Source organism: Carassius carassius, chromosome 29 (assembly GCF_963082965.1).
Source record: "Carassius carassius chromosome 29, fCarCar2.1, whole genome shotgun sequence".
NCBI classification, from domain to species: Eukaryota; Metazoa; Chordata; class Actinopteri; order Cypriniformes; family Cyprinidae; genus Carassius; species Carassius carassius.
Window position 1 is genome coordinate 6007730 of NC_081783.1, and position 23697 is coordinate 6031426.

The 23697-nt window shown below is 34.9% G+C and overlaps 1 protein-coding gene and 1 pseudogene across 1 annotated transcript in view; one reads left to right on the forward strand and one right to left on the reverse strand.

Annotated features, from left to right (window-relative positions):
• The window catches only part of sorbs2b (sorbin and SH3 domain containing 2b), a 48842-nt gene extending 46178 nt beyond the window's left edge, over positions 1-2664 (reverse strand). The window contains exon 1 of the mRNA XM_059515543.1: positions 2347-2664. The gene's annotated coding sequence lies outside the window, so the exon portion shown is untranslated. The remainder of the gene's footprint in view (positions 1-2346) is intronic.
• Positions 182-23696, forward strand: LOC132109305 (protein FAM149A-like; annotated as a pseudogene).
• The last annotated feature ends 1 nt before the right edge of the window (position 23697 follows it).

A 23697-nucleotide genomic window follows, 5' to 3' on the forward strand; every position in this document is an offset into this window, starting at 1 on the left:
AAGATGTAAGAAAGTGAGAGGCAAGCCCCCTCTCAGAGCAAGTGCTGTAGTTCGGGCTATTTTCAGATGGAGACATGCATGTCTGCAGGCTGGAAAGTTACTCCACGCCTCTGGGGAAAAGTGACAACATATACAGATCTGTGCTTAAGAAGACCTCTATGAGTGGTCAAACATCTCGAATATGCCAGGGCATACCAAATCCTATGCGTTAATACGTACAACACAAGATGACTGTCAGGTAACGTCTTCGTTCATTTTTTTTTTTTATTAATACCATTTTAAGTGCACTTAAGATCATTATTTTATTTAAAGTTCACTTAAGATACATTTTAGTGATTCAAGCTCCATGATGCTGGCTCTATTTCTGTCTCTGACGCTTATGCTTGTGACTGTTCTTGTTTAACAGGGTGCCTTAACTAATGTTTAGTGTGAAGGAAGTTTCTCTATGAAGACAAATTAAGTTGCCACGCAATATAATGTGAAACAAATGAACCCTCAAGAAGACATCAGGGCCAAAAGAATTTCTAAGTTTTTTTCTTACTGTTGCGTTCTTAAACATTATAGCCCACATCAGGACAGATTTCACACTCGATTGCCCCTGCAAAGAGTTTTCGTGCTAAGACTGGCTTTTATATCTAACAGCACGAGAGTGAGAGCAGCACAGAAGGTCTGACACCTCCTGCCGTGAGAGATACCGTCACCCAGGAGCTCAGAGAATGTGCAGAGACTGAAGGTGTCAGCACAAACCTGAGCCGAAGAAAACCACCCAGTAAAGCTAACATCGCTCATATGCTCGTGCCTGAGATGACTTCGCTCTTACATCAACCAGAGCCTTTAAAGTGTAGCTGAAAGGAAGGTATCAGGTCATGATCCAGGTCTTAACAAACAGTTTCCCAAAAGTGAAGTATGTTCTATATTTAAAGGTTAAGAGTGAGAAATAATGTATTGATATGGTCTGGACTTCCCTACACATCATGCTTGTTTTGGAAAAAAACTTATTCTTTCTTTTATTTTTTTCTATTTTTTTTTTTAGAAGAAAGCACAAAGGTCAAATTGCAACTATATTTGATCTGCAGGAAAAAACAAAACAACATGTTGAACATAGAACATTAGAATCCATCACTGGAGCTTAACAAATGCAAAGTAATATCCTTAATATCCTGGAAATGTTTGATTTAATTGTTATTAACATCCTTTGGTAAATACAGATGTTTTACTATAAATGCTTATCAGTACATTCATCTGTTCTTTTTCACCACATCTCAGTAGACAGTAATTTTGAAATTATATATAAAAATTTATTTTAAGGCCAATATAAAAGTACTTTTTGACATACTAATGATATTTGACATTAGTTCACTAAGTTCAACTAGGCCTAATTTAATATAAAAACTATAATAATACATTAAGTGTCCAACTAAATAAGTAGTTACTAAATAACTTTTTTCAAAATGACGTTAAAGTGTACTTCTTTTTTACAAGGGCCTTTAGCATGACCTTTGACACTCACAACAGCAGTAGACCAACTAGATCTTAAACCAACTGTTTATAGCCATAAATAATACAATTAAAATAGGTGTCTTCCAAAAAGAAAAAGATAAAGATGAGAATACTTTTGAATTCCAGATATTACCAATAAGAATTGTCATTATATGAAATAAAAATGGCACAATGATATAATTTCCCCATATTCAATTATTATAGCTAGCCTCATCTATGACGTGGTGCACATCTGTAATGACCTCTTTGACCTTGCGATTGCTGAAGCACATCAGAGTCTGTGACACATTAATGACAACTGCACAGCAACCATTGACCGAGGGATCATTTAAAGCTCCAGTGGAGGTACGCGCAAGACCCTGGGTCCTTTAATCATTAAATACTTCATTTACATCAGGCCTGAACATGCTTTTGTGCTGCTGACGTAGTTCTGTCTATGATACTTCCACACAGTCTGCTGGATCTCACATGTATCTGCTCTCACATGATACTGAACATCACAGTTTTATAGGTGTGAGAGAATCCAACAGCATGACAAACATCACCGAATGCAACTCACGTGCAGTAATATATAGCCTATGCATTTTAGTGCACACTGTTAAATACAAAACCTTTTATAGTGTATATTGTGTAATGCTAAATCCAACCGTACTATAGTGCATTTTTCAATATGACATCATTTTATAGCGCATAATGTTACATAAATAATCCGAATTTATAGTGTATACTGTTTAATTAAAAATCACATTTTACAGCGCGAACTCTTTTATGCAATAGACTACATAAAGCAATTTAACAGCGCAAGGATAAAATTAAATAAATGCACATTGTTCTTTCAGTCCTTACCTCCTATATGTTGTGCAATCCAGCAGACTGAACAAAAGCGGTTTCTATTCCCTCATAAATTATTATCCCGTTAAGTGAAAACACACACGTGTGTTTACATCAAAAACATGAATCCATTCTCGCGCCAGTTCCCTCGCGCAGCTTCTCGGCAAGCAAACGATGATTTTTGTTCCCCTCAACAAGCACTATGGCTGCCCGGACACAACATTCAGATTTCAGACGCGCTTTCTTGACTCTAGAGATTGAAGACGCGGATCAGTGATGAAACATGCCGACCCCCTTCTCAGTGCACTTGTTTTGGGTCGAAAGAAGTGAAGGGCTCTCATTGGTTTGGAGAACATCCTGGTAGTCATAGTAACAGCCAACAGAGAGCATGTTTCATCATGGGATGGTAATGAATAGCGCAGTACCCCTCCCTTGTGGTGGATATTTACTGAGGAATGTTTTCCTGGAGGTATCCACTCTGTGTGATGATGTTAGAGGAAGCTCATTGTGGAACTGACAATAGACCATTCATTAAAGTGACAATACCGCTCGTAATAGTATTACATTTCTGTTGATGATAGTGTTTTTTTACTATTGTGAGAGAAAATGGCCATTTTTTCTAAGCAAAGCAAACGAAACCATCACTTATCTTCCACTTTTAGTGCACATCTATGGATTTATCTGGGACATTTTGCCTTTGCAAGTGGGAAGATGTGCTGCTATATAAAAGAGTAACCAAACCATGCTCATGCATTGTTAAAATTAGTAGACATTGGAAACTTTAGTTTTAGTTTGAATTGCTTTTAAGTAAAATCATGTACATTTATTTCTCTTTAATAATACTGTCATTCGTTCTGGAGATAATGAAAGATGATTTTATCCATTTTAGTTTTTATCCATACAATGAACATCAATGGAGTCCAAAACAACACTGGACCCCATTGGCTCTCATTGAGTTGGGGAAAGAAAGAAAGAAAGAAAGAAAGAAAGAAAGAAAGAAAGAAAGAAAGAAAGAAAGAAAGAAAGAAAGAAAGAAAGAAAGAAAGAAAGAAAGAAAGAAAGAAAAGGTATATTGCTTACAAATTGTAATCTAATACTGATTATAAATTACAGTACATGACAAAAACTGTAGTAAGTGGCATCTGGATTACACATATTAGGTAATAGTAGTCTGGGTACTTTTTGATTCATTTTAATTTAATATTGAGTTATATAGACTTGAATGTGATTATTGTTTACCATACTGATTAAAAACCATAGAGAAAGAAGATGTATTCCATTCTTTATGTTATCAATATCAGGAAAGGCATTAAGCATTACATTACAGCAGGATTTCACAAACTGAATAATAATAATAATACATTTTGAATAATTTACTTGGTGTGAATAATATATAATCATGTCCATAAAAAGTAACTCTAATCTGATTATCAGCATTTTAAATATATAGTCTAATTACAATGTGGGGACAAAATATGCCACATACTTCAAAATATCTTCTGTTATACAGGTTTGGAATAACATGAGGAAGATTAAATATTTATTTCATTTTGGGGTGGACTGTGCCTTTAGTTCAAGTTCTGAACTGGTCTTAATCACTTCTTTAGTATTGTTCATGTGTTTGTAAAACAGGTCAAACAGGTGTGGATGAACCAAAGCATCAATAGGAATGAATCTGATACCTCCATTGCCTTCTGTTACTCTGATCGTATTAAGGAGGCCACCGTGCAGACATGCCACATATTTCATCGAGTACCATTTTGGGAGTTTCCTTGTCCCTGCTAGGGTTGCTTGAGCCTGTCAGACATTCGCTCACACATCTAAATTTAACCGGCAAACTGTCAACTACCACTACGATTTGCACTTTGTCACCTTCAAGAGACCAGACAGGGTCTGATAGAAACCGTGAGAGGATGATAATCAGTACTGCTTCATTTCAGATAGCACAATGTTGACTATACTAAAGGATAAGTGGTTATACCATCAGCATATATAAACAGAGCAGTATATGATTAAACACACTGATTTATTTTAATGTACTGCTTGCTAACCAATCCATCCTGAAGTTTTGCCTTCTCTCTCAATACACAGTTTGTACAATATCACAGTCATTTCAAAGCACAGGAACTGACTCAATGGCTTTATTCAGCTATTGGATGATTGCTAGATTCCACTTAAGTTAATCTTTTTCACATGGAAATATTTGATTTCTTTTTAGGGTTTATAAGCAGCTGTTGGAGAGATATACTGTATAGGACTAAATTACTATTATATTATATTATATTATATTATATTATATTATATTATATTATATTATATTATATTATATTATATTATATTATATTATATTATATTATATTATATTATATTGTATTATATTATATTATATTATATTATATTATATCAACACAGTGTTTGAGCATTGTACCATACAATACACAGCAACAATATAACCAAAAAATGTAGCTGCACAACTGAATCTTCGATGCACACAGCACTACTTTATGACAAAATTAGCCTTTTTAATGTGATCCACTAATAGCTATGGGAGAGAGGAACTGAGAGCAGAGATAAATGGACATCCAATCTATTTTCTCTACCCCCTAAGGCTAGATACATACAACTGGGATTTTGTGGGAACTGATATTGCCCCCTACTGGTAGTTTATATGTAGTATACATAAAAAATAAAATAAAATAAAAACTGTAGTCTAGCTACACAAGAAAACCGTTTTGTTTATTTCATGTCTTTTATCACCCAGCAGTCTCTTTGCACATAATAAAAATATTTTTAATCAATGTAATATTTCATATTTCTAATTTATTTGGTGACTTACCCACCAAGACCAAGTTTATTACACCAAGTTTACTTCAGCTTGATAACAAGCTTTGCATCAGAGTCCTGATCACCCTTTAGGGGTTTATTTCGCGTTAATAGCCTGCTGACTGTTCGTTTTTATCTTGCTTTGAAGTCCTCTCTTACTGAAGGACTAAGTTGACCCTAGGGAAATTCTGTTTTTATGACCTAATTTGTAGGCCTGAGCTGAATTTAATAACCTCACGCCTATAAAAATGCTATTATGTGCTTTGCATTGTACATCTTGTCAGTAGGTGATTTAAAAAAAAATAAAAAATTCATTTTAATGACAGCAGTGCCATCCGACTGACATAAATGACTCAATACAGTAGCCTGTAGGTGTGGAATAACAAGACTTTTTAACAGCAAGACAGCGAAACTTACCAGAGGATGCTTTAGGAATTTGTAATCGATCTTGTAATTCTTTTGTGAATCTTCTTCATGAGGATAACCCTCACCAACATGCCCCAACGCTAAAGTAAAAACATCTTTTACAGGCACCTGACACCGGCTTATCAACTGACATATTTAGTGGATCTCCTTCCATTGTTCTTGAGACGCTATAACGAATAAAGTGTCCTTCTTCAGCGTGTAAGAAATTACCCTCTTCCCCATAGACAGAGTTCTGTGATTGCTACGGGAGCCCCAAAAGGATAGTTTTACCTGCGGACAGAGCATCCTCTGTCCACCTTACAGAGGCTTCCATGTTGATCTTCCTTTGTTGCTGTGCTCACACACCCACTCGGGCTGTAATTAGAATCTGGCCCTACACAATGACTCAGAGAGGTGAAGGACTAGTCTGGAGCCACAGGCTGGGAAAAGCAGGTCATACCTGCCTACACACCTATACACAATACAGACAAACCCCACCAAGGCCTGGAGTTCACAGGAAACTAAAACCAGTGAAATCTCCTGTAACCGAATACTGAGCGGTTCTTGGGTTTCACTGACACGTTGCTGCTGCACATACCACTGAACTGTAGCTGTCTTTGCAGTACAGTTTTACCAAAAAGGTTTGTTTTTAGGAGTATTCCTGTCAACAATTGCTGAATTCCAGATGAACGTAAAACATTACACATGCTGTAAGCACTATCAACACAAGTCTTACTCAAGGAGAAGAAAGGGATAAAGAGAATTAACTGATTAAAAAAATCATCTCGAAAGTAGGTTTGTTTCCAAAGGGTCAGTCCCATTATATGTCAGAAGAAAAAGTAAGAGGATAGAACACAGGAGCAATAAAATGAAATAAATGTAAGTATCTACTACTTATGACATGATTGATTTGAATGTGTTTTTTGGTGATTTACTGTATTTTTCAGTGCTGTCAAAGTCGGAGACTTCCAGTAAAAATGCTTACGCGGTTTCCCCTCTTAATCTACCTTTTTAAAAAAAAAATTTATTGTATTATAATTTAAGTGAAAAGTTGGATTGAAAATTAATTTTAATTTTTTTTTTCTGGCAAGTTTGTTGTGTACAACTTGATGATCATGAAATCATGATAATGATCCAAAGAGTACCTTGGGCTCCAGTGGAAGCGAAAACCTCTGTATGCGCAAAGATACACATGATCAATATCACATTTGTGACTCAGAATGTGAAATATTTCTTATTCTTTGACATCATAACCTCCCTTTTGATATGTTAATAATTTTTTTCTTTGTAAATATTTTTTCAGGGTGAAGACTCAGACATTTTGACCCCACTGTCTTGGGGTGGGTGTTATATAAGGGTAAATCAGCACAGCGGGTCTGATTAATCAGGTTATTGGATTGCTCCTCAGTCTGATCAGTTATGTCCTGTTGTGAACCAAATAAAACCTGTGTACAAAAAGGTCTGTGCTCAACCAGCACTTGCCGTACTTGTTATGAGAGAAATGCTGTGTAGAGATAGGCTAACAAAAATAATTAGTATACCGATGTACTAAAATAAACCTAAAACTAAAAAAAAAAATATATATATATATATATATAGAGAGAGAGAGAGAGAGAGAGAGAGAGAGAGATGTTAAAAATAAATGAATGAATTAATAAATAAAAATGAAAAAATTAATAAAACTTTACATAAAATGAAAATAGGGAAAAAAATAAAATGACAAATCAAACAACAAAATCACTAAATTTTTATATTAAAATGAAAACACACAATGTTTTGCCCTGCTATTGCCCATGGCTGAATATAATAAATATGCAGTATTTCTGATCACAACTTTAGAATCAGTGATAGAGATACAGTGACATTATTCTGCACTATGACAGTAACCTCCAGCTGACTTTGTTAGCAGCAGGGTCCTGGCACCAGACGTGTGGCCCGGTCTTAGGGGCTAAAAGCCCGCTCAGCTGCAGTGTCAGGGGCCTAGAAATACACCCTGCAAAGGCTGTCTGACTTTGTCACATCCTAGACATTTAACACAAAATTGTATCTTAGTTACCAGAGAAACTTACTGTGTAACTAAATAGTGCTTAAAACTCCTTTTATAGGACTGTCAGAACAAACATCAAAGACATTTGCATTTTAATGCAAATATTAACTATTTTTTATAATCTTAAATTTAAGAAGAATGAAAAAAAAAAAGTCTGTTAAATATATCAAAGAGCTCATCTTATTACCCTCTGTTCAGTTTTAGATATCATTCATTGGTTCCAAAGACTCGAATTATATATAAAAAAGCATACATTTAAGACTGAAAATGATGCCAAGACACACATTTCACTGCTGGTCATATATGCTCTATATAATCGTGTATGTGACAAATAAAAATCTTGAATCTTGAATAGTGGACACAATGTTATGTAACAATATCCCTGTACTATATTATGGAGTTTGCTGTCAACATAGATTAAACATCAATGTTCCACGTCATTGCATGTTTTTCCAGAAGGAAACAAGCCTCATAAGCTGTTTAAAGAGCTTGAAGTTCAGAGGAAAAATGGGAAACATGCATTTCTATAATAAAGAGTCTTATTAACTAGAGGCAACTTTTGTCAGTAAAGAAACTCATATACATACATGTTTGCACATAGATTCAGTGTATTCAAAATATTATAATAACATTAATTCCAGCATATTTTTACTATTCAGTATTCAATAAGAATGTTGCATATAGCAAAGAGACACATTACCTTTAAATGAAGGCATTTTGGCTCTACTTGGCAGTGGTATTGGATATGTTTCTTGGTTCTTTCAAAGACAGAAGCACATGCTCATTGATAAGCTCGTTGGCCTCTGCGTGCTCCACATGACAGATCATATCATCCCCAGCTATTATCCAAAACACGCATGTCAGTCAGTTCTTGTTCAGTCCAGACTCAGTTCTTTTCTGTTGTGCCTGCTATCCAGTTCAAATCTCCTGCTTGTGATCTTTTCTTTCCACTCAGGTGCCAGACTCCCCTTTTTGTGTTTAACCGTCCACAGGATGGAGACCCTTTGTAATGACGAACCTGCTCTGAAAGGTACGTACCATAAGGGGTTACATCCTCCAAGCAAACACACGTGCGCACAGTGGTTTCAGCAAATGAACGGCTGTCTTTGTGTCTCACGTTTTACAAATACTATAAGCTGCCTGGGCTTAGCACTTAATTGGACCAATCAGAGCTCAGAGGCTATGGAGGAGGCTGGGTAATAGGCATTAAATCAAAGCAGATGGGAATGACTGAATATATGTGGACAGCCAGGTTATTAGTGCTGCTGGTGAGCTGCTCAGAGGCTCTGGGCGGCAGTAATCCATTTTACCCAGCCTTTGCTTCAGACACTTTTACAGAAATACCTGCTCTATTATCCTGAAAGGTTATTTCTGATGCAGTGTATTTTTGTTTCAAATACCTGTCAGTGTTTTGTAGCTTGTTTGTTTAACTGAGGGTAAAGACTATTTACCATAGTAGAAAGAAAGAGAGAAAAGGATGGAAAGAGGAATGGAAAGACGGGAAGAAGGAAATAGAAATACAACAGCTGAATAAATGGTTCTCAAAAGGATTCTAATCAGAATTATAGACAAATTATGTTAGCATAGTTATGCTGGCAGAACATGGGAAAAGTGTTATGTGCAGGCTTTTGTTGTTGTTGAACATCTACAGTAAAATAACTATATCAAAGTATTTACAATGCCAATTTACTGTGTAATGTTTACTGTATTTGCCAATTTCTTGTTCAAATAATATTATGATTATTCAGTGAATTTTATAGTTACAAAAAACAAAACAATACAGAGTCATATTTTCTCCTATTTTGCTCAAACTCCACTACTGGTTTGTGGTCGGTAAGATTTTTTTTTTTTTTTTTTTTTAATTCTGACAGAAGTCTCTTATACCGCATTTAATTTATCAAAATACAGAAAAACTGCAATGTTGTGAAATACTAATACATTTAAATAATATAAATAATAATATCTGTTTTTTTATATATATATTTTTTTAAATGTAATTTATTCCTACAATTGCAAAGCTGAATATTCAGCATCATTATTACAGTCTTCAGTGTCACATGATATTTAAAAAAATTATTCTAATATGCCATTTATTTTTAAAATGTATTTATTTATTTTTTTAAACCATGATACTTATTTCAGTATTTAATTTAAAAGCATTTATTTGAATTATTACATTTGAAAAAATGATACAATGTAAAAATCTCCTTCCACTTTAAAAAAAATCTGTTTAAAGAATCCTTGCTGAATAAAATAATAAATTAAAAATTAATAATAATAATAATAATCTTACTGATTCCAAACTGTAGTCTATATATAATATGGGAAAGTTTTTAAAAATATATATTTCCATATAACGTTTATTAACATAGGCTACAATACATCTTAATCAACTCTGAAGCATGGTTAAGTACATTTAATCCATTTAAAACTATGTAGCAAACATAGCTATTTATGTCATCGGTACCAAAACATTTAAGGATGGAAATTGAATCCGTCAGGTCTGAGTGGACTCTAGACATTCCTCCTCTGGCTACTGAAAAGTCTTAACAAAGACGTAAAGCTGGCCCGGCGGTACGTTAAGAGAAGGAACAGTGTGATTGGAGGGTGACTGGGAGGCTTGAGTTATGGGTGTATCACTTTCAACATGACCTTTCAGTACCTCTCATCGCCGGCCCTCCCAAGACGACGCCAGCTATTCATCTCTCCACCTCCTCAGCCCCCGACCTCATGACCTTGACCACACAGTATCCTCTTGCTCTATTTATACGCACTTTTCATAAATAAACTAGCCACTGAAGCACCATAAGCACATGGGCTCAGTGTTGGCCCTCAAAGGAATTGAATCTGAGGGTCAGTGATTTCAAACTGTGAATCTCCATAAGGAGAAACAAACAAAAATCATAATAGTTTTATTTAATGAATGCTCCTTAATTTGTGTTCATATTTACTGTTTTTGTCCCTCATGGAACTCAAGTTTTTGATAACTAAAGTAGAAAATATGGATTATCGCCCTTTCATAATATACTGGCAGATATGTGATTTTTGTACAGTACGGTACATAGCCTACGTTTTCATCTGAGACGTGTCCCCTTTTCTCAAACCCATCTACACAGAAGCCAAACCAATGAAACAAATCCCGAGAGGTATTACGGCATATAACCTAAATAACCACCGCTTTTAAACAGGCCATATGCCTAATTCCTAGATTTAACTGATTAATGAGCCTTTTTGCAACTGAAGTCGTTAATTGGTTCCATATATTGAAAGTATGTTCAAATTAAAAACGTTTTTGTGATGTGAGTAGTGCTAAAAGCAAACTAAACGTAACACTGGCATTTGCTGTTCTGTGGCTCCCTCTAGTGTTCTACATGCAAAATGTTCTATCTGATAGAATTCTTGCTATATTTCAGTTTATTTTGCATCCGTCATGATCACTATTATGATTCTGTGATCGATATAGTAAAAATCACTCATATGATGATTAGTAGCCTTCACATACTCTTTCTTTTTCCCCTCAGAACAGAGCTTAAGTGTCTTGTATCATTAATTGGTTTTGACCGTGATTAGGCTACAGTTTTGATGCTTTGTATATTGTTCAGAACGAACATTCTAACCGAAAGCGCTAGAACGGAAAACTGTTGTTAGTGGGCACAGCCTTTTTGAGCGTTCTGGTTTTCTTAACTTTTTTTTCATCTGTTTTTTTTTAAACGTTCTTTTAAGACGCGTTTGAAACTTAGACCTACATACAGTCGAGTGTATGTGTAAATACAGTAGATACTTATCTTTCGCTTCATGCCGGACTTTTAGAAACGGAGTTTTAGAACAATAATCTGTTGGTTATTTGAATGTTTAGGATGTCCTTGTTATTTAAATGTAAATGTCTAGGGAATTTATGTCTATTTAAGCTACACATGCACTTGAGGAATAAGGGGCTACACTGTTAGGCTATTTAGTGCTATTTACAATAGGCTAAATATAACCTAAAATAGCCTACAGTCAAAACTGTAAACTGTAAAAATATTTAATAGATTTGTGTTCAGTACTTGATAACTAATTAATAAAAGAATAATGTCTTAGATTCAGAGTATAATCTTTCCTTTGGCACGACCATATCTGCACCAGCATTACAGTTACTGAAGTCCCTCACTACAGCTGATCTTTGAAAATTGTTGAAGGCAAAAGTGTAGCTTTCATTTGATGCAGGTTTAAAAAGGCTACTGCCTTCCAGGCACTGTGTCTTCTGAATAAATGTGGAATGGAAATATACAAGGCCTTAGAAATTGTTCAGTGATTCAAGCTGAGCATTGTTGTGTTAAGAATAAATTTGCTGTTTTTATCTAATGTATGGTAAAGGATCACTAATCAATTAAAACATGAAATGCTTTTTTCTCCATAGCAAACACTTTCTTTCTTTCTTTCTTTCTTTCTTTCTTTCTTTCTTTCTTTCGTTCGTTCGTTTAGTTTGGGATGTCAGTATCCTTATTATATAGGCTACATATCCCATACTGCATAGGCCTGATGTGCAACAAGTGACAACTTGTGTTTGAGTTTTACAGAATTTTATAAACATCAAATAAATAAAAAAATCTAAAACATCAAAAACAAAACAAGTACATTATTTCAAACGGTTGATGAGGAATATTTTTCCATACTGCACAAACAGATAGATAGATAGATCTGTATCTGTGGTGTCAGTTTGTGCTCCTGTGTGCACAGAGAGGTCTTGTGTCTTCTTTATCTGTGTAAAAGATATAGTTTGTTGTACTTGTCTTGAAATGCTTTTTATGTCCTGCAACATTTTGTATAAATACTGCATCATTATGGGTATGTCGCTTTTTATGGCTTAAATTAGATTGTTTTTAAGGGGATTGTTCAGACAAATTTGCTGAACATGTAATCACCCCCAAGCCATCAAAGATGTAGATGAGTTTGGAACAGATTTGCAGAAGTTTAGCATTACATCACTTGATCACCAATGGATCCTCTGCAGTGAATGGGTGCCGTAATGAAAGTCCAAAAAGTCTGCACGTAATGCACACTCCAGTCCATTAGTCTTTTATAGTCTTGTGAAGTGAAAAGCTGCATGTTTGCAAGAAACTAATCCATTATTGAAGGATTTTAACTTTAAACCATTGCATAGTTAATTAAAAATAATGTTTCCTCCAGAGAAAATGTCGATCCCCTGTTGTCCTCTTATGTCAAAATCCTCCAACAGATTTGTTTAGAACTGTTTTGGACTGTTTTGTTTGTAAACAGTGCTACATTTCTCTCCTGATTCACACAAGAGGATTTTTTTTGTACTTTAGAAGGAAATGTTATGGATGGAGGATGTTTTGATGGATGTCTTTTTGATGGATTAACAAATTTGCAGCTTTATGTTTCACAAGATGTTAATCAATCGACTGGACTCATGTGTATTTCTTGTAGATCATTGTGATGTTTTTATCAGCTGTTTGGACTGTCATTCTGACGGCACCCATTCACTGCAGAGGATCAACTGATGAGCAAGTGAGATGTAATGATAAGTTTCTCTAAATCTGATGAAGAAACAAACTGAGCTTTATCTTGAATGGCCTGAGGGTAAGCATGTTTTCTGCAATTTCTTGTTTTTGGATGAATTCCTTTAAAATTACTCTTGTTGGTATAACCTACTGTAGTCATATTTATTTTTAGATATCTGCTGGATAATCAGAAAAAATGCCAGGTTAGAAACATTTCTGTTTCTGAATGTTTATGTTCCAAGATGGAAAATAATCCTGTTTAGATAGACTCCTGGGATAGATGGTAAGGTGTGCATGTGCACACCTGTGAGTGCACGGAGGGTGGGGACTTTCAGGCAGACAGACCTGTGCTTTAAGTTGTAGAGCTGGGTGCCATACATGCCATAAGGGAATATTTTACCCATGCACTGTGCATTGGGCTTTGGGTGGGCCCCATATTTGGCTGCTGTGTTCTCTCACTACCCAGACAGCTACAGGGAAGCGTGCCATGACAGACATGCTGGACTCATTGTAATTGGGTAAGTTATTTGTTAATTTTTGAGCATTTTTGTAGGAGTTTTTCACAACTCATAACATTATGCATTATTGTAAGTTTGATCATGTCTTTTGTTACATCAGCAAGATCACTTGTACTAATTAAGCAAGTTTTATCTTTAATAATTACATTGTAATTATAACTGATACCACATCTTGCAGTTGTTTGGTTTTAAAAGAGCAAATATTAAGTATATACATTTTTACAAAATTTGGTATGGTTATTTTGTGGGTTATAACAAGCACGTACTATATTTTACTCACATAGATCTTAATAAATACTGATGCTGAAAGCTAATGAATCTTAAAAGACCCAATAAATCTTCAATTTATAAAACAAACAAAACAATTTGAATTAATAAATTAATAATTTCTAAGTTCTCTGGTTTACTATGTGAACGTTTACAGATAAAGCTTCTTGTTGTCATTGAGATAAATGTGACACTCCAACTCTTAATATTGTACTTTCATCTTGTCTAAATTATTCATGACATAATTGTTAGATAGATTAGAGGTAGTTTGAGACAAAGAGTGAAAGCTTGGAGGTGACAGCAGAGATGGATATTTTTCATAACGGATGGATGGAGTTTTTCATAACAAAGTTATTACAGTAGCCTTGATTAGTACATTTTAAATGGTCCTGCTGTGGGACAAATACGTTTTATACATGTTATATGTAGCCTATAAAATAAAACAAGGTTAGAAAACTGCATGCTTAATAATTATAAAATAATTAGCAGAATGTATCTTAAAATAGGTTTAAATGGAATTTAACAGGTTAACCACGGAATGCTTATTCTGCTATTTGTTTCATCAGTGTCTCTGAATGCATTGCCGCAGCTTGTGTTCTATGCACAGCATACATTTTTATTTTTATTTATTTTTTATTTTTTATTCGCTTGTATTATGCATTAGGAAAAAGATGCTCAGTGAACCTGACAAAAGCATTAGCTAAGTACCTGACCTCATCACCAGAAGTGTCACCAGGGTCCCAAAAAGTAATCTCAGGTAACACAATCACTTAGTACTTAGACCTTATTTTAACATACTTGAATATTAGTGACCTTTAAAAGTAGGTAACAGTCCTCAGAGTAATATGAAATGCCTCATTTGTTTCATTAGTAGTGTCTTGTCATGTGGTCAGTCCTATGCCAGTGGCACTACCCCCGTGAGTCACCTCCCGTCCCGCTCCAGCAGCCCAGGCACTGGCCCCGCTCTCTCCACAGAGCACAGCTCCATCTGCTCCTGGAGATATGATGTAATGTCTCTGTTCTTCTTCCAGATGTTTTGTAGCCTTTTCATTAAAACTGGTCTGAATTTTAGGATCAGCTTCCATTAAATTCAGGAATTTTTACATTTAAGTTCATAAGAATTAAGAATTGGCCATACTCCAAAGAAAGCTGAAAGGGAAATTAAATAACTATATTTACATACATGTACATTAGATCAATAAGAGACATCAGGGCATTGTTCTGTGTATCTTTTTAACTTGATTATTTGCTTTGTGCATCGAGTGGTTTGGTCTGGAAAAAGCCTGTAAAACTTGTCAGCGAAGAACAGAAATCTCAGATATTTATTTTCAAGAAACCCTAATTGATTACTGGCAGTGTGTTTCACACTTCTTTTGTATGAAATGCTTTAAGTCAGGTGTCATAAAATCTATAAATTAGTTTAAAGAAAATAAGAAGAAACACTCCATTTCAAAAATCTGCCGTCAGTAAGATTTTTAAAGAAGCCAATAGTTTTATTCAGCAAGAACTCATTAAATTGATTAAAAGTGACAGTACAGACACGTATAATCTTACAAAAGATTTCAAATAAATGCAGTTCTTTTACACTTTCTATTCATCAAAGAATCCTGAAAAAACGTATTACAGTTTCCACAAAAATATTAAGCAGCACAGCTGTTCAGCTGTTCAACATTTATAATATTGATGAAGAAAAGGTTTTGTAAGCGTCCAATAAGCATATCAGAATGATTTCTGAAGGATCATGTTACACTGAAGGCTGGAGATATCACAGGAATAAATTACATAAAATCGAAAACAGTTTTATTTTTAAATTGTAAAAATATGATATCCATGTTTTACTGTATTTTGATCAAGCAAATACAGCCTTCGTGAGCATAAGAGACTTATTTCAAAGGTCTTAACGTCCTCAAACTTTGAACTATAATATAATATAATATAATATAATATAATATAATATAATATAATATAATATAATATAATATAATATAATATAATATAATATAATATAATATAATATAATAAACAGTTTAGTATAGGGGCAAACTCTCACTGTTAACTAGTTGCTTATTAGCATGCCTGCAATTAACATTGGCTGTTTATTAGCACATATTCTTCATGACCATATTTTACATCCCTAATCCTACCCAATAACTGAACTTAATAACTACCTTACTAACCATTTTTAATAAGCAGAAAATTAGGAGTTTACTGAGGCAAAAGTCGTAATTGGACCTTTAAATAAAGTGTGTGATAAAAAAAATATATAGTTTCTATTATATTATTATAATTACTAATACAATTATTATTAATTATTAGGTTAATATAATACCATTTTATGTATATATGTAGATTTTAGGAAGAGGTGCAAGTTCAGTTTAGACTAATGTTCTTCTACAATTTCTCGTCATTATGTACAATTTATCACAGTATTAGGTTTATTTTTGGTGTTACTCCTGAACTTTTTACGGTCAGTCTTATCTTACAAAAAATGTCTGGGGTCCTTTATCTCTTGATTAATGGACTCATGCTGCCCTTATCTATTGTTTTGAAATATGCATGGAAGCCTGTCATACATTATATATTTGATATAACACATAAAACCAACCCTCAAGGAGGAGGCCTCTCACCTGATTAACAATATGCAATATGTTATGAAGACACTGCACTGAACATGTCCACAGGCGATGCATTTATCAGTCTGGCCTGGCTGTGGTGAGATTTTGCTTCCTCCCTCGTTTCTCTCTCTCTCCCTCTCCCTCTGCCTGCAGGCTGTATGGTGTGAGCAGTCTGTCTGTAGCTCCAGCTCTCCTCTTTATGAGCATTCACTTGCCCTCACTGAAGAAGAGGAGGTGTATCAAGCAGAGGGCAGCATTGAGGAGTTTTTTCTTCTAAGATTTATATACTCAATATACTAAATAAATATGAATTCATTCCCCTCTAATATTATGCATTCCCCTCTAATATTATGAAGGAAAAGCATAGCTTTTGCTTTTCCTTCATAATAAAAACATAATTATAGGGAATACTGGGGCAATTTGTCACTTTTTACTTCAGTTGATATTTTTTTGAAAATACACATACCTTAAATTCTTAGCTTCTAAAAAAACTTCTAAAAAAAAATAGAAACAGTTCATTAATCTCACTTTTATGACAGTATGTCTCAGTAATGGTTAGTTTTCACAGTGTAACCTGCTATTAAACAGCTTATTTTATTCAGCAAACCAATAATTGAAAAACAAAACAATTCGTTAAAGAGCAAAAGTGTAAATGATAACATGCAAAAATATTGAAGTGTTATTATTATTATTTAATGATTGTTCAAGCTTGCATATCTGTATATTGTCATTCAAAATATTTTGTAAAAAAATTGTTTTTTTCCATAACATTAAAAACACATATGACAACATACTCATATAAAACTAAATGCATGATATTGAATATCATGATATTAAAATGTTAGTTTGAAGATAATAATAATAATGTGTGAGTAAACATATCCAAATAACTATATCTTTGACTCAAACTCACTGTTATATGCAGTAGCCCTAGTCTACTTTACTTTTGATTTCCATTAAATCAAATTTATTTGCATTTCAATAGATATTCAGTAACTGGCCATCTGAATTCTGCATACATCTGAATGCTATGCTGCCTCATTACAGTACATCCTGTTTTCTGCAGTTTTATTCACCATAAATGGATTAAGGCTTTAAGGCTTTTCTGTCAGAAGGGAATATTTTGTTGTAACTTGCGTAATTCTTTTGACTAGGGAAGAGGAGGAGGTGGATCAGAGGAAGTCTTCATCCGTGGCCCTCAGGGGTGGAGTCCCCACCCCGTATCCCCTCATGCATGCATCCGTGACGCAGTTGCAGATGAGCTGTTTGATGACACATGGAGGGAGGTGGGGGGTCTTCTGGAGAAGCTCTTACACAAGTACTGGGAGAAACAGCTCCCGGCTGTGTCTGAATTACTGAACATCTAAACCAGCAGAATTAGCCAACAGTACATGTCTGATCGCTTGATCCTGGGTGGGTGAAGAACACAACTTTTCCATACTTAAAGACCCCATCACCCTATCTTTACTCCAATCTTCATAAATGATTCTAATATGCTGATTTGCTGCTTAATAAACATTTAATAGTAATGTATATGTTGAAAACAATTGAGCTGATCCAGTGATCATAATGGATGAACATTTTGTTATGGCTCATCAAAACTTCAATTTCAATAGGAAATAAATCCGCACAAGACTATTGTTTTTGTCAAAGCATTTCAAATGGATGTAAGGTTGTAAACAATACATAAATATATATATTTTTAAAATAACTATTAATGATAAAAATGAAACAATGAAAGGATCATTGAAGCATCAGCATGAACTGTATTTGTCCCCAAGCCTGTTTGTGCTACTCTGTGGCATTTTGAAGTAATAAAATGAAATTCAGTTGTTAATCTGCCAGCACTTAAGTGCACTGTTAGAGATTTCCCTAAATCCCTAATGTTCTCTTGGCATCAGATGGAGCAATGCAGAGGAGAACATTAGAGAGCTCCAGTCAAGAGCCTTCATCCCAAATCCCTGTTAAAGGACATCATCTTCTGTTCATCTTCAGTAATGTACAGGGGATAACTTGTCAAAACATGTCCTGATTATTACTTTGTCTTATTATGAATGTGTAATTTCTTCTGTCAGGACTCAAGTGCCTACAAGATTCATTTAAATGGTGTTATGACAATCCAAGCAAAGCCACTGCAACAGAGGCATCAGGGATTTAGTGAGAGAGCGCTGTAAGTCTTTTGGATTTTGGAAAGTTAATTTCTAATCCTACAAAAAAAAATGCTGTTTCTATTTTTCTAAGCCAATTTAATAAGGAGCAGAATTAAGGAATATATTAACTGCAGAGAAATCAAGATGAAAACAAATGAAAACCTACAACTTGATCTTTCTTGGCTCCTCTTAAGGTGTGACGCAGATGATGGAGCAATCGTGTTGATGTGTGTGAAGACCCAGGCCCTGAGAAGGCCCAGTATACTCATACAGAAACCCACAGCCCTGCTCAGACTCTCCAGACTCAGTGGCAGGGTTCGGATGTACCACAAACGGAACTATATGACTTTATTTCTTTCTTTTGTATAACACAAACACAAAACTTTAAAATAACAAAAGAGCACCATAGATGTATCATAAAAGTAGTCTACAGTACATGAATTTTGCATAATGGTTCAAGTTTTTAAAGCCATATGATAACTTTGTGTGAGGAGATTCATTAAATTAAAGTCAGCATTCATCAGTAATATTGACATCCACCCTAGTTCTTCTCCCGAGTTGGCGCTATCATGAAAGTTAATGAAAAAAGTAGTGATGTCTGGTTCACATTTTTTCGCTTTTATTTATAACACACTTTATACAATACAGATTTCAAAGCAGCTTCATGGTAATTAATAAGAAATTAACAGCATTAATGTTTTAAAGACCTTAAATTATAAAACAAAAGACATTCCAACTGTAAAGCAGCTCTGAAAAGATAATAATGTCATTATTCAGCTCAGTTAAGGTCAGTAAGCGTGTTAATGTTGCAAAGTTCATTAGCTCTGAACAGGGGCTTGCCTTTATTTTTATCTTCTTTTTTAATACTGTTTTGGCTATTAATGCATCTAAATCCTCTTTATTTGCAGTACAGAGTCATTCACAAGCTGTGCGTGTAGTAAAGAGCTGTTTTGTTGTTGACAAATGGTAGACATTTGCAAGTGCAATGGATTGTAGGTAAATATCCAACCCAGTCAGCACTCGTTTTGTTTTCAGTCTTATAAAATATCCCTTTACTATTCCGGTGTGAGAAACCGCTGCAAATGATTCAATGCACAGGTCGACTGTCTAAATGAATCAAAAACCATTTCAGATACGCAAACCCATTTGACCAATTAGTTCAAAATAGTGATTTATTCATGAATTAGATATCACTATTTTTGATTCTAAATACTGGATAGAAAACACATAAATATTATGTTATATTGCTAAAATATTAACAGAGAAAATGATTGTCAGTAAAATGATTCTCAGTCAAACTGTATGTCAATCCCACTGACACACAAGGACTGATCAGTAATATTTTACTGGGGTACAGTGGAATAACAGTTCAATAACAGTGTTAATGTTGCAGATTTCATTGTTTACAAAATAAATTTGATTCAGCTATAGAGCAGCTCTATAGAAGACCATTGTTGTCCAGTTCAGTTTAACAAATTGTGAACAAATTGTTCTTTTGAGTCAGATATTTTCAATCAGTTCAACAAACTGGTCTGAATGATTTGTTGATAAGTCATACCGATTCTTAAGTTCAACTCTCTGACTGACTGATCAGTGGTTAACAGCTCCCTGGATGGGAGGTTGTGTATAATTAGACAAAACATATGGGCCACTTTTATGATACTTTTTAAAATACTTTTGTAGCACTCTTTTTGAAGCTTGAAAGCTCCAGTCCCCATTCTTTGTTACTGCGTGAAGCATAATTTATTTTTATGATTATAATTTATTTATTATAATTTATTATAAAACCCTGTCTGTTTACTTAAGTAACAGATATAGGTGTCATGCCATAGCATATTTTTAATACGACTGACTTTATATTAAATGTGAATTTAACATTGAAAGTTAATGTGATTTAAATATTGCTACTAATCTTTCATTGTTCAGAAAGAGAGCAAATAACATTTACATTATTAAAGATAATTTTCACTGACAGTCTAGATTTCAATCACTCTCAGAAACTCCCATTAAAATCACTGAAACTGTTAACACTGTGAAATCAATATCTTAATTAAAGATTCGTACACACATCTGCACTTTGTTGTTCCTGCGAGAGAATTCGCCAGAAAGAGGTATTCAGTCAGTGAGCGAGTGAAGGAAGCACCGGCATTTTAGCGATGACTCATCTGAACGCCTCTGATTGGCCAATGCTTTAATAAGCTCAAAAGAATCATGTGTGATTTGTTATAATGCGCAGCGCTGTATAAACGCATCTATCTCTGGCTAAGCGCCAGCAAGCAATCACAGATCTGAATTTAGCAGCTGATAATATGACTCGCTGAACGTACTTGCACCAGTGTGATTGTATTAAAATTAATAAAATCTTAATCGGCTATTTTTTTGTCTTTTGGAAGCTGCATTCAACTTGACTCCCCTCTGTTATAAGCCACACACGTACAACAAACTAATGTCACAGTGGTATCATGTACTGTAATCGAATGTAGCCCAAGTTATTACCTGTTAAACAGTAGACAGCACACGCGGTGTTCATCTAATAAGGATCTCCATCGCTAGCAAATAATAACCTTTGCAGATTTCAATTCAGTGCAGTTCCAGCCACGTTTTCAACGCTCTTTCTGTTCTTAAACGTTACAACTCCGAGTGAACCACTTCAGACGCTCAGCGCGTGCGGCAGGGAACTGAACGACTCATTCAAACTGATTCATGAACCAATTCACTCGTTTGCCAATTGGTTTGATCAAGCCTTTGAACAGAATTGACTCAAAAGAATGAATCATTCACGAATGGGCATCGCTCATTGCCCAGAGAAAAGTAGACGGCGCGTTTGGAATAAACTGAAGCATTATAACATTTATTGCATTAAGATAAAGTAACGAGACGAGCGTCGCCCACAGTAACGAAGTAAAAGTACAGATTTTTCCCCAAAAATTTACTCAAGTAAGAGTATAAAGTACCCATCTTTAAATATACTCCGAAAAGTATTCGTTACCCCAAAAAATTACTCAAGTAAATGTAACGAAGTAAATGTAATTCGTTACTACCCACCTCTGTGTGTAGCATTTTATATCCTCACAAGTTTTACATGAAGAGGCTCTGTTGCAGCAACTCCTTTATGCATGATGCAATTCTTTCAGAATATGTGGCTGCAGATTATTCAATGCAGGGTCTACTGGGGTCCCGTTATAACAGGCCGAGGCCTCCTTTTGAAATGCAGACTTATTTTAAAAGCGCTTGTTAAATTGGTCCCTCAAGCTGCATTGCAGCTTATTAATTGTAACACTTTTAAACTTGTCATCACTTGGAAATTTCACAGAGATGAGCTCCTGCAGGGGTGTCAGGCATGGGTAAACATGCAGACTGCTAATTAGAGTAAGTATGTGCTCTTGGGTTTGTTTTGGTGCAGATCCTCTGTGAATGAAAGCCTGCCCTCTCCACTGGTGAGTGCCGTTCAGAGCCACAGGCTTCCTCAGATACACTCTTGAGTCTCAAGAGCAAGAATACTATGCACCTACATGTGCAGGTAACAAGCCACACCAGTGTTACTGTGGCCTGCAGACTATTGATCTGCCTATCTGAAGAGATTCATGCTACTCCCTCGCCACCTTGATTTATTTTTTTCCTCACATACATGCAGTACATTACCATTCAAAAGTCTAGGGTCGGTAAGATTTTTTTTCTTCTTCTTTTTGAAAGAAAGTAAGATTCTTATTCTGCAAGGATGCAGTGCATTTCTATAAAAATTTAAGACTTTTATGTCTTTTTCGAATAAATATTTAAGAATCCTGAAATAATGTATCATGTAACACATAACTGTATTAAAAATTTATAATAATGACAAGAAGAAGAAATGTTCCTGAGCTGTGAATTAGCAGTGATTTCTAAAGGATGTGACACTAAAGACTGAATAGTATGATTCAGCCTTACCATCACAGGGGAAAAATGCATAAAAAAAATACTCAAGAAAGATTTTATTTTTAAATATTATCGACCCCAGATTTTATTTTTGGTAGTGTGTATACATGTAACATACATACTTCACAAACATAATCTGTTGGATTTAACATTTGCCACTGCCTTATACTAGCTATACCTGATAAAGTCTACGTCAACCCTGTCCTTCACACCACTAGCGACAGCAAACACATTAGAGTTGACCGACCATCCTATGACTTTTCAAAACCTGAAAACAAATTGACTTCACAGGCGATACATGACGTTAATTAAGCATCAAATGTTTATGTAACATCCTGTCTGCACAGATGACTTCATGTAGTTTGGGTTTTAAAGACAGAATATATGTCCTTTGTGTGAACTATGATCTCTAAAGAGAGATAGCAGTATTTTTCGAAATGGGTGAAAGGGGCATACTGTCTCCATGGTCTGGTTGACTTGACACTGAAAACAGTAAACATGGTTGCCCTTTGCCCTTTTACAGAAAAAGCAGAAATTACAGAAAAATAATACCTTACATTTGAATATTAAGGGATATTTTTCTTTTTAAGTTCTGTGTTGGTAAAGATGGTTGGCTATTCAGTCTGTACTGATTTAGTTTAGTTTAACATTCAAAGCTGTAATCTTTCTCTGTATTTCTTAGCTCAGAGGAAGGATCCTAAGAGGCGGCGCTAGCAGTGTCATACACTTAGTTAACAACCTCCCACCTCTGAGAGAGCCCACCCTGATGCTGGAGTCTGTCTCTGCCCAATACTACTCACACATTCAAAGTACATCTACCCTGCAATTATGATTACAGTACAGTAGTGCAGAGGAAAACAGCATACATTGCAGATAATAACACATACATTAAATAGAAGTCTTGACAACGTACATGTACAGTCAGGACTCAGGAGTAGTCATTGTGAAATCAGATGTTATGCAGGTAACCAGCAGTTTAATGTAGAACAAATCCAAATACACCACCCCTAAGGAAGTGATATAGATACTTTCCTGCTGTGGTAACAGTGCTTGAAATAGGAGGTAAATACAGAGGAGTCTATTGTTAGATGTAACTCATGCCATGTTTTTGTTCTGCAGTCTGAC